Genomic DNA, 12,954 nt, shown 5'->3' on the forward strand with positions numbered 1-12,954 from the left:
AGACAAAAAAAGCTTAGTGTAAACAACCCAAATACATTACTACCAAGACTACTCCCACCAGGACAAACCACTAGTATATAAAATGAGAGCAAACCCGACCTCCTTCTAGCACTGATAATATTGCTTAGTTGGGTAATGAAACATCTGCAAGAAAACAACCAAGCTCAGAGAACATCAAGGACTCCACTGTTCAACCCTGAGCTATTCTCTTCTTTCAGTACTCTATTTTTCTTCGAGGTTTCCTTCTGGAGAAGTTCAGTGTTGAAGCTGACATATTTGTCATGCTAACCATGTATGCCCCCATTGAGTGATGACCCTTCCTCTTCAACCTTCTATGGTCCATAGGTACAGAATCTGTCCCCTGGGTCTTGCCTACAGCTTGGCAGGGATTCAGGTGGAGCAGATTACATCTGTCCACAATCAGAATTTTGCTAGCGACAAATCCCCATGCTGTCAACTTTCCTTGTATTGCCCTACATGTGTGTCTCTGTGTCTATGCATGCATGTATACATTTGTTATACAATGCAATAAATATATTGGGGTTTTGTTTTTAGGCTGGGATGTTCTGCTGTTATTTTCAAGTCAATGTTCACTTTAAATATCCATTGAGATATGAGCAGATGGAGACTGGTAAAACTCTACATCTGTATTACAACCAAAGAAGCTAAATAATTAAATGAATTGAAAGTACTGGTACTAATATTGAATTAATGGCATCAACATCCTGAGTCTGTGTAAAAACAAGGGACATTCCTTTGAGTTGATGGGATACAGAGAACTATATGTTGACTTGCAAGGTAGCCTCAAAATTAGTAATCCTAGCTGGCATTAAATTGTGTGAGTTGGCTGGCCATTATGAAACTATATAGAGTGATTTTTAAAAAAATAAAAAATAGAGGAACTATAAAAGAAAAAGCAAAAAAATATAATGCAGGTAGGGGTATATGGTGTGGTGTGGTGTGGTGTGGTATGGAATGGAAAGGAAAGGAAAGGAAAGGAAAGGGAAAGGAAAGGAAAGGAAAGGAAAGGAAAGGAAAGGAAAGGAGAAGGGGAAGGGGAAAGGGGAAGGGGAAGGGGAAGGGAAGGAAAGGAAAGGAAAGGAAAGAGGAAGGGAAGATAGAAAGAAAAAAGGAAAGGAAAGGAAAGGAAAGGAAAGGAAAGGAAAGGAAAAGAAAGGAAAGGAAAGGAAAGGAAGGAATGGAAAGGAGAGGAGAGGAGAGGAGAGGAAAAGAAAGTACTGCCAATCTTTTTTCCAATAGTTACAAACAAATACATTATCTCTTCTCCCTGCTTAAAAGTACAACATGGTTCGACCCCTTTTTAATCAACAAATCCATATATTACCAGTTCATTTTTTCCACCGTCAGCGAAAAGCCCATAAGAGCTTTCCAGTCGTTTAATAAAAACATTTGTTATCTTATCCCCAATCGAGTTAATTATGCCATTCCCCAAAACTTCTCCATGTTCATGATCCATTCCTCCATTGTGGATATTTCAGTATTTTGTCACTTTTTTGTTCACTAGCAAGGCAGCTTTGTGAGCAAAAAATGCCACTGGATGCTGCAACCAATCTGACATATATTTTTTTTCCAAAACAAAGGAAAGATGACTGAATAACGGAGTTGGAAGGGACCTTGGAAGTCTTCTAGTCCAAACCCGTGCTCAGGAGAAAACCTATACCATTTCAGACAAACGGTTGTCCAATCTCTTCTTATAACTTATTTGAAAATAGACAGATATAATACAAATGTATGTGATGGATCACTTTTTACCTAGAGGAGATGACAGACATCAAACTGGGAAATTGTTTTGAATATTTTCCCCCTCTAGATGTACAAAGAGCTGTGCTAAGTTTTGGAAGATTTGTTTGTGATCAGAAACAAAACACAGAATATACAGTAACTCCATAAGTGCTTGACATTTAATAGAAATGTGGTTTAGAAAGGGAAAATGTTAGAACAATTCCTCAATGGTACAGCTTACCTTCAGAAGTTGTGGATCCTCTATCGCTGGAGGTTTTCAATTTATTCCAACTAAATAATAGCATAATAGAGCTGGAAGGGGCATTGGAGGTCTTCTACTCCAACCACTTGCTCAAGCAGGAAATCCTACACCATTCCAGACAAATGGCTGTCCAGTCTCTTCTTAGAAACCTCCAGTGATGGAGTACCTACAGTTTCTGAAGGCAAGCCATTCCACTGATTAATTGTTCTCACTGTCAGGAAATTTCTCCTGAGTTCTAGGTTGCTTTTCTTCTTTGTTAGTTTCCATCTGTTGCTTCTTGTTTTTCCCTCTGGTGCTTTGGAAAATTATGGACACTAAAGAAAGCTATTAAAGTTCTGAAGGATGCTTTCTTTGAAACACAGATGAGCAAAAAAACCACCTTTTTTTTTGAAAGGGTCAAAGTATATCTTTTACAAAATCGGGGAATATTTATAAGGTTGGCTTGTTTGACCAAGGTTAAAAGAAGAAAAGAGGCATATCTGGTGGCCTTTAGTGAACTTTTACTGATAAAAGATTGATTGACATAGCATTTTGATTTTCTTTCCCTTATCTAAGAGATGAGCTATGAGGAGAACAGAGATTATTCTATTTAGAGGTGCTGACATGCTATTGAAATTGTGTTCACCTGCTGGGCTGAAGGAGGAAATTACTTTTTTCCCTTTCTTTATTCCTTCTTTTTTTTTCCTTTTTCAACATCTTTCCCTCCCTTTCTTTACTAGTTTGTAGATTCTGTAGTTTGTATCAGCTTTTATTCTTTACATAAATAATTCTTAATAAAATTATCTTAAAAATTATCCACCAACATTATGGACAGAAACAACTAAATAGATAGTTTTTTTCTACATTTATCCAATTTTAGACATTTACCCAGTTTCTCTAAATTTCCTAATTTCTGAAGGGTATGTCTTAAGATATAATAGTAATACCACTATAAATAAGTGCTTGACATTTAATAGAAATGTGTTTAGATAAGGAGAACGCTAGAACAATTCATCAATGGAACGACTTACCTTCAGAAATCGTGGATGCTCCATCACTGGAGGTTTCCAATTTGGCACCGAGTGCCAAAATGTGCATGTGCACATGCGCACACACTGGAAACCAGAAGAGCAGCTCTCAATGCACTAATGCACATCAGCTGGTCTTCCAGCTTCTAATGAGCATACACATGTGAAGACCAGCTCGCCAGCCAGTTACTAATGCTCATGCACGTGCTGGCCAGCTGGTCTTCATGTGTGCATGCGCTTTAGAAACCAGAAGACCAGGTGGCCGATGCACATGCGAATACCAGGAGCTGCTATTCCACTTTCTGGCACCCCCACATGCACGAAGGCCAGCTGGCTGGTGCACATGTATGCGCCGGAACTCAGAAGACCAACTGGTGATGGCTGGAGTGCCTGAAGAGATGGCTCTGTGTGCTACTTTCGGCATGTTTGGGATAGGTTCGTCATCATGGCCTTATACCATTTCAGACAAATGGTTGTCTAATCCATTCTTTAAAAGCTCCAGAGATAATATGAAAATAATTCTGGATACTTTAGAATATTATGAGGGACATCCTGAAAAGCAAATGGCTCTGATGTTTTTAGATGCACAAAAAGCCTTTGACAATGTGAGTTGGCGATTTATGTTATTGCAACTGGAACAAATGGGCTTTGGTAAAAAAAATATTCAAGTCATAGAATCAATATATTATAAGCAAACTGCAAATCTTATGATAAATGGAGAGTTAAAAGATTCTATAGATATAAGAAAATGGACTAGACAAGGTTGTCCACTGTCGCTTCTGCTGTTTGTGTTAACATTGGAAGTGTTGAATAGGAACATTAGAGAAGAAAAAGAAATAAAAGGAATGAACATTAAAAAGGAAGAGTATAAATTGCAAGCTTTTGCAGATGACCTGGTATTTATATTAGAGGATCCATTGGAAACAGCACTTAAATTAATAGAAAAGATAGAAGAGTATGGAAAAGTAGCAGGTTTGAAAATAAATAAAGATAACAAAGATATTAACAAAGAACATATTAGCAAGATGAAAGAAGGAGTTGGAGGATGTCTTGGAAATCCAGGTCACAAATAAGGTTAAGTATTTAGGAATATATATAGCAGCAAGATGTAGTACACTGAAGAAGGATAATTATCTTCAACTCAAACAACAGATTGTGACAGACTTGACAAAATGGGAAAATTTACAATTATCATTGATTGGGAGAATGTCTACAATTAAGATGAATGTATTGCCTAGAATCTTATATTTCTTCCAGACAATTCCAATTAGATTAGGGAAAGAGTTTTTTGAAGGCTCAAACAAAATAATGTTAAAATACATTTGGCAGGGAAAGAAAGCTGCAAGAATAAGAGGAGGATTCACTTTGCCCAGTTGGGAATAATATTATCAGGTGACAAACTTGGTGTGGGTAAAAGAATGGATAATATTAAGGAACAGTAGATTACTGACTTTATAAGGACATGACTTGCTGTTGGGATGGCATACTTTCCTCTGTTATAAGGGAACTAAAACACAGGGGTATTTTAGAAGACATTATATTCAAAAGGCATTGTTTTTAAACTGGGAGAAGATAAAAAAGCAATATAATTTAAAAATTCCACAATGCATATCTACCATTGAAGCTTTTTCTTATCCAATAACACATAAAAAGGAACAAACAGTTAGATATGGTGAGATATTGAATGAAAAGGGTGAAAAATACTGTATATGCAAGCATTGGAAGAACAGGGTATAAAGATGAATTGGTTTTCATATTTACGAATACAGTCTAGATTTGATAAAGATCTTAAAACAGAAGGTTTTTAAGATAAGTTGACTGATTTAGATAAAATCTTGATAGGTACTGATGAAAAGGTAATTAAAAAAACTTATGGACATTTACTAGAATTTAAATTAGAGGAGGAACAAGTTGAAGAAATGATGATTGCTTGGGGGAAAATTTTGGATATGGGATTGACTTAGAGAAATGGCAAAAATTATGGTCTCAAAACTATAAAATGACCATGTCAACTGCTTATAAAGAAAATTTGTATAAGATGTTTTACAGGTGGTATCTACCCCCGATGAGAATTGCAAGAATGTTTAAGAACAAATTGGATAAATGTTGGAAATGTCATCTGATACCTGGTTCATATTAGCATATGTGGTGGACATATTCGGATGCAAAAAGATATTGGACTAAAATCCACACATGGTTGGAAAAAATGATAAAACAACACATAGACTTTAAACCAGAGATATTTTTATTGGGAGTCATACCAGACATATATAATAAAGAATTGAAATATTTGATTGTAAATGTTTTAACAGTGGCTAGAATTGTATTTGCTAAGAATTGGAAAAATGAAAAAATACCTACGCAGGAGGAAGTTAAGGACTGTGCTGAAATGAGTAAATTGGCATTTGAAATTAGAGAACAAGAAGATAAACAATTTTATATGATATGGGACTTATTTTATCAATGGTTAGATAAAAAGACATGGTAATGAAATAGACTAGGAAGTTTTGTAATAGAAGATTAATAGATTGATATAGAATATAATACAAAATATATAACCATTGGATGAATGTATAATATAAATTTATAATAAAATCTAGAATATCTCGTATGAAATGATGGAATAATAGTTTACTCAAAGGAATGATTAATAACTGATAGATATATAAGCATATGCTAGATTGGCAATATGAGAAGCTTTACAATTTGTGAGTAAAGACTATGAAAGGATAGCACAAAAGATTTGTAACCAACTGACACACCATATGTATAAATTGAAAGATGGTTTTGTTTTTATGTTTTTGTCTGCATATATTTGTCTTCAAAAATAATTTCTTTTTATAAAAAAAAAAGCTCCAATGTTAGTGCGCCCACAACTTCTGGAGGCAAGTTGTTCCACTGATTAATTGTTCTAACTGTCAGGCAATTTCTCCTTGGTTCTAGTTTTGTTCTCTTCTTGATTAGTTTCCATCCATTGGTTCTTGTTCTACTTGCAGATGCTTTGGAGAATAGGTTGACCTTCTTTTCTTTGTTGCACTCACTTGGAACCAATGGTGGGATTAAAATATTGTTGTCACTGGTTCGGTGGGCGTGGCTTGGTGGGCGCGCTATGCACCTGTGCACACACTTTGCATGCATGTGCACGCCAAATGCATACTTTGCACAGGCGCAGAGGCGTTTGCATAGGCATAGTGGCGTTATAACTCACCTCCTGCAAGCTTGCACGATTCTGGTTGTTTCAGCTGCTGCTGTGCGCGGCACTATTCTGTGCCGCGCAAAGCAGCTGCGCTTCAAATTCAGCAGATAAAAGTGAGGGGCCCAAGTGGGCCTAACAGCAGAGTGGTAGAGAGAACCGGTTCAGTCTCTGCTGTTCATCGCTCCTACCAGCTCTCCAGAACCAGGCAAAACCAGTCAAATACCACTGCTGATTGGAACTCTGTTATTCTGTTAAAATTGTGCAAGAAGAATGTGGTATGTACACTGTTCTTGGTCTCTCCTATGTATGTATACATGTATGTATGAATTTGACTTAACTTATCTAATTCAACTCAACTCAATTTAAGTTAACCTTAATTTATATGCCACCCTCATCCAGAGATGACTCTGGACAGCTTACAAGCATTAAAACTAGTATACATCAAAATAATAAAGCAATTAATAATAAAATAACAAACACCATTAAAAGATGGTGAGGAGAGGAGCGTGAAGTACATGGAAAGACACGAGGCTCTTAATTCAATAGCCATCTTCAGAGTACAATTAAATAAATGCAAGAATGTTCAACAATGCAATTTTCATCCATTTCTTTCTTTCTTTCTTTTTTCCCTGGAATAAAAATTGGAAAACAAATTCTCTTTTGTCCTATTGAATGGACACCAGCCAGGGAAATTAAATACAGACACACATCATGGAACAAAATGCTGGCTATTTTTTGTTTGTTTGTTTGTTTTAATTAATGAACTGACCAATCCTTCTTGCCATTACAGAAGGGCTTAGGATTCTCTTTAAACCATCAGAGAAAACCAAGACACAAATCCTAAAGATTTAAGAAGTTTTTAACTGTGGATTTTTTTAAAAAGGGTTAGGACCAAAGAAGGCCTTGTGAGCAATTGAGAAAAAGAAAGCTAGCTTTGGCAACTGAAAATGGGATATGCTTCACTACTTCTTTGGATTGCATTGTAGAGGTCGTATTAGCTGCCAATACAGATAAGGTATTTGCGATAACTATGCTTGGATGCCTTCCATAATGTCCTTTTTAGATCTGATAGCAACACTTTTCTGGGTCAGTGATTCTTCTAAAAATCCAGGGAGTCTACTTTCCAGCTGGGAAATAGTTTCCTATTTAAGTCAAGTTTTAGGTGCATTGTCTTCTTTCTTGAGTATGAATCTTTAAAAAAAAAAACACAGAGAGGAGTCAAATGAAACCATGCAAACTAAAACAAACAAAGATTAGTCCAGTTGCCGTGATTCGACCTTCAGACATCTGTGCCTGGATGACTTGAGAATCTACATCGACATATTGCAATGCATTTTAGGGAGGAAACCCCGGAGGTTGATGTGGTCAGAGTTGGTACAATTCCAATGACTCTGTGCCTATCCAACTTGCTATGACTGATAATGCTGCTTGAATGAGCAGCGAAACATCTCAAACCAATAACAACAAATGAGTCCAGTTTCCATGATTCCACCTTCAGACACCTTTGCCTGGATGTCTGAGAATCTACATCAACATATTGCTGAAGGAGAAAACCAGGAGACAAACTGAGAGAGGGGTCAGACAGGTCATAAGTCACAAGTCCCCCATGTACCGACAAGAGATCTAAGTCCAGTCAACCTTGAATGCCTTTCTTATCTCCTGATCATTTCTCTCAACTGCTAGTTAGCCAGATTCTTGTTGAGAGCATAACTTTGCAATAAATCTTTTTACTCAATCAATCAGAATAGAGCTAGACCTTGAAGATCTTCTAATCCAACTGTCTGCTCAAGCAGGAGAGCCTATACCACTTCAGACAAATGGTTGTCCAGTCTCTTAACAGATAACAAATAATCAGAGTTGGAACGGACCTTGTAGATCATCTAGTCCAACCCCGCCCAACCAAGTGGGACACCCTACACCATTTCTGACAAATGGCAGTTCAATCTCTTCTTGAAAGTCTCACGTGATGGTGCTCCCACAACTTCCAAGGGCAAGTTGTTCCGTTGATTGATTGTTCTCACTGTCAGAAAGTTTCTCCTTATCTCCAGGTTAAATCTCTCCTTGTTCAGTTTCCATCCATTATTCCTTGTCTGGCCTATAGGCATTTTAGAAGATAGCTTGACCCCTTCCTCCTCCTCTCTGTGGCAGTCCCTCAAATATTGGAAGACTGCTATTGTGTCTCCCCTGGTCCTTCTCTTCACTAGACCAGCCATGCCCAGTTCCTGTAACCGTTCTTTGTATGTTTTAGTCTCCAGTCCCCTAATCATCCTGGTTGCTCTTTTCTGTACTTTTTCTAGAGTCTCAACATTAAAAAAACTCTTATTAAAAAACTCCAGTGATGAAGCACACATAACTTCTGAAGGCAAATCATTCCACTGGTTAATTATTCTCACTCTTAGGAAGTTTCTCCTTAATTCCAGGTTGCTTCTCTCCTTGATTAGTTTCCATCCATTGTTTCTTGTCCTGCCTTCTGGTGCTTTGGAAAATAAGTTGACCCTCCCACTCTTGCTTATGGCAGCCCCTCAAATACTGGAATAGCACTATCTTGTCCCCGTAGTCCTTCTTTTATCCAGACTAGCTATACCCAGTTCCTGCAACCATTCTTCATATGTTTCTTTGTAATCATTTGAAGTGCCTGAATCTCCTGATTTCCCCAGCTCTTGACAATTGCAATAAATTTTGAGAAGGAAACTCCTGAGATCAATGTAGCAGGAGTTGGTGCATTTGAACAACTGTCTGCCTACCTCACTTACTGACTGATGAATCTGCTTGGATCTCAAACTAACAACAAAAAATAGTCCAGTTGCCACGATTCAACTTTTAAACACAGATAGGAGTTATTATCACATTTGGATTCATTAAATTTGATTGGTTGTCTAGTAGATACTGCTTGATTTGTGTTCCTGCATTCAATTCCAGGAGAATGCCTCTCCACATTCAAGGGTGTAATCTCTTAAGAATCTCTTTTGTGTCTTCTCCATAAGTCACAATGAAAGTCCATCACAGTGGTTTCAATCCCTGCAGAGCAGTATTCTTGATAATACCGTTAACTGAAAAGTGTTCTGCAGGGGTGGGATTCTACCAGTTCACGCCTATTTGCTAGAACTGGTTGTTAACATTCTAAGCAGTTTGGAGAACCAGTTGTTAGAAGAAATTACTGGCCTAATCCTGTAAGGAAGGCAGGAAGGAAACATTCTGGTGTTGCTTACAGAAACTGCCTCTCCATTAACCCTTATTACATTCTTGGTAGGACTAGACTTCCTGTCTCAGGAACGTCTCTGGAGTTTTTTCCCCCTCCTTTGCTGGTACTTTACTTCTGTGGAGTGACCATTTAAAGTTACAATGGCACTTGAAAAAAGTGACTTATGACCATTTTTCACACTCACAACTGTTGCAGCATCCCCACAGTCATGAGATGCCAGGCGAGGAGATACATGCCTCAATGTGATATTGAGTTGGCCAAACCCAGACAATAACATGACCACCTAGCCATGTCCACCCAGTCACATGACCACCAAGCCACACCCACCACCTAAGCCACGGCCACAGAACTGGTTGTTAAAAATTTTGAATCCCACCCCTAGTGTTCTGTCTGAGATGCTCAACATGGCAAATAACATGGACATTTCTTCTCAGTTTGTATTTGGGTCAAGAATGGAAGGTAAGCATTGGGTAACTGTGAATATTTTGTTCCAAAGAAAATATTTTATAACACAATCTCTCAATTTCTAAAGAAAGAAAGGCTTGGAGGAGTCTAATTGTTTTAGGATATTTCTAAAATGCAGATTTTGTTTTGTTTAGCAGTCACCTTGAACAAGAAATAAGGAAAAATGGGGGCAAGGTGAAAACTTGGACTGGGAAGAAATTTGCTCAGTTGAGATTTTGATAAACTTGGAATTAGAAGTGGATGAATTTTACTTTTAGCTCTTACAAGGCAGGTAGATACAAATAGAAACTCTCAGGACACCGTATTTAGAGGTCTTCTAGTCCAACCCCTTGCTCAAGCAGGAGACCTTATACCATTTTAGACAAATTGTTGTCTAATCTCTTCTGAAAAACTTCCAGAGGTGACGCACCCACAACTTCTGAAGGCAAGCCTTCACTGGTTAATTGTCCTCACTGTTAGGAAGTTTAATTCCAGGTTGTTTCTTTTCTTGATTATTTTCCATCCATTTATTCTTCTTCTGCTGGGAAAGATTTATACTCCTTGCAGATAGTTGGACATCTGCATTCTTTTTAGAGAGTCGTTGAGGCCACTTGGAGGTTTATCTGTCTTCAAAGACAAATCAGAAATTCCAGTTGCCTCTTGAAAAAACATCTTTGGGACAACCATGACCTGGATGACTGAGAATCTCCATAATCCCAGGACAGTGTAACCATCATAAATGCATGCCAGTTGCACCCAAATTTTGATTACGTGACTGTGGGATGCTGCAAGCAACATATGAAAATTGCTTGTTAGTCATCTTGTTCTGACTGAAGCCTCATTCAAATCAAATAAACACAAAGTTCAAGGTTGTGAAAGGCTGCCAAGAACACAAGATTAATTGCAGGGAAATATCCAAAACAAAAAGTCTCCGAAAACAAATCAGAATAGACAGGACTTCCACAAGAACTTGGAGTTAAAAGAACTTATTTGCTTCCTGCAAAGAATCTCACCTCCGAGGGCTGGCTTTTATCCCTTATGGAAGGGGCCCTCACCTTGCAGCCTTACTCCTGAGTCACCCGTGATGCTGCAGATGCTCTTTCCTTTGAGCAGCCCTGTGCACACACGCACTTGGCACAGGCTTCTCAGGGAAATCTTCATCATTGCTGCCAGCCTCCACAATCTCCGAAGGTAGTACTCCACTCCCTGATAGTCCTGGCCCCATCCCTGCATCACACGCAGGCCCCTCATCTGAGTCCTCTCCGAGACCTCAGTTGCCCACACCTGCTGCTGACGAACCACAGCACATCTTTTCCAATGCTGTTAAATTTGAACAGTCACTAAATGAACAGTTGTAAGTCGAGGACTACCTGTATTGAAACCACACAGGTGACTCTGGGCCAGTCACTCTCTGGAAATGGTAGAAAATATTTGTAGCTCAGGTAGTAGATGTTGGTGGCGACTTGTTTTCCAAGCTTTCTCTTTAGCTTCCAAATGTTTCATCTAGGTGACGTCCTTAGTGGGACTTCAGTTGAAGTGTTTTGTTTCAGCTCATCAACCCTTTTATTGATCTCATGTGGTTGGTGGATCATGTGGCCAACTGGTCATGCCATGTGACTTGTCATGTGATGGCTGGTCATTATGTGTGAAGGTCACCCATGAAGAAGTGTTTGGTGCCATTGTTGGTTGGTCACTTGGTTGATTTGGCTCTTTATGGGTTTGCAGACTGTCTCTAAATCCACATGTTTGTTGATAGATCCATTGGTTATCAACATGAAGCCCAGGTGGTCAGGTGACAGGTTTCCATGGCATGACTAGTTGGCTGCATGACCCATTGAGTACATAACTACATGAGGTCAATAAAAGTCCCGGAGTCCCATTGAGAATGTCGCCTACCCTGGTGACAAAACATTTGGCAGCTAAATAGCAAACTTGGAGAAGAAACTACCACCAACATCTATGGAGATTCAGGTCATGGTCATCCAGGTCATGGTTGTCCCAAAGGTGCTTTTTCAGGAGGCAACCAAACTTTCTTGTTTTTTTTTTTAAGACATTTCGCTACTGATCCAAGAAGTTTCTTCAGCTCTGACATTCCATTCCCCACTATCCTGTCAAGAGCTGAAAAAGCTTCTTGATGAGAAGGAAAACGTCTTCAAAGGAAAAAAAAAAAAACCAAGAAAGTCCAGATGCCTCCTGAAAAAGCACCTTTGGGACAAGACAATGACAAGCAACTTTCAAAAATGACACCAAGAAGACTGAATGGACTTGTTCCCACAATTCTTGGAATCCAGGCTGTCTCATTAGGACAACAACAAAGCCCTTGTCAGCATTCCAACTAACAAACTCCAAACCAATAAACTCCGAGACAGGTATTTTCTCAAAGTTCCATTTTATTAGAGTAGTCATATTGGCACATCTGGGAAAACCCGAATCGGAGAGTTTTGGGTTTTCCCTTCCCAAAAGAGAAATCAAAGATCCATCCCCTGCATGCATCAGTCCATGACATGGTCCAATCACCATCCATCCCAACTGGAGACATCCTTCCAACCACTCCTTTCCCAGGTGCAGGATGGCTTGTCCTTGACTCAGAAGAAGAATATTATCTCTAAACTTCCACCTCTCTCTAAAATCTCCCCTCCCAAATTCCCAGGCACTAAAAATATGGCAGCATGGAAGATGTTAAGTAAAATATGGCTTCCAAAGTTGACAGCCCCTTTTTTTCTGGGTTTTGTTTTTGAATATTCCTTTCCTGCTTTAAATGACTATGGTCGCCAGTTTGCATTAAGAGGTACACAGAGAACAGAGATGATATAATCTCTTTCCAGTTGACCTACAATTAGATCTGCCTCATGAGAAATGACCAAGGAGATAGATCACAGATGGATGAGCAAACAGAAGGGATAGAGAACAAGGGATGGCCATCAAGGGAAGAACAGATGATTAAAGCCAAATGGTCCAAGAACACTTATGCAAATTTGGTACATTTGGAGTGAAAGAAACCAGATCGTAATAGATCAGGGGTCCCCAAAATATTATGCTAATAGGCTGCAGGACTTTTGAGAGCTCTTCTCCCTTCTTACCACCCTCAAGACGGTTTCTA

The sequence above is a fragment of the Pseudonaja textilis genome, chromosome 2 (assembly GCF_049901715.1).
Source record: "Pseudonaja textilis isolate UNSWEBS1 chromosome 2, rPseTex1.2, whole genome shotgun sequence".
Lineage (NCBI taxonomy): Eukaryota > Metazoa > Chordata > Lepidosauria > Squamata > Elapidae > Pseudonaja > Pseudonaja textilis.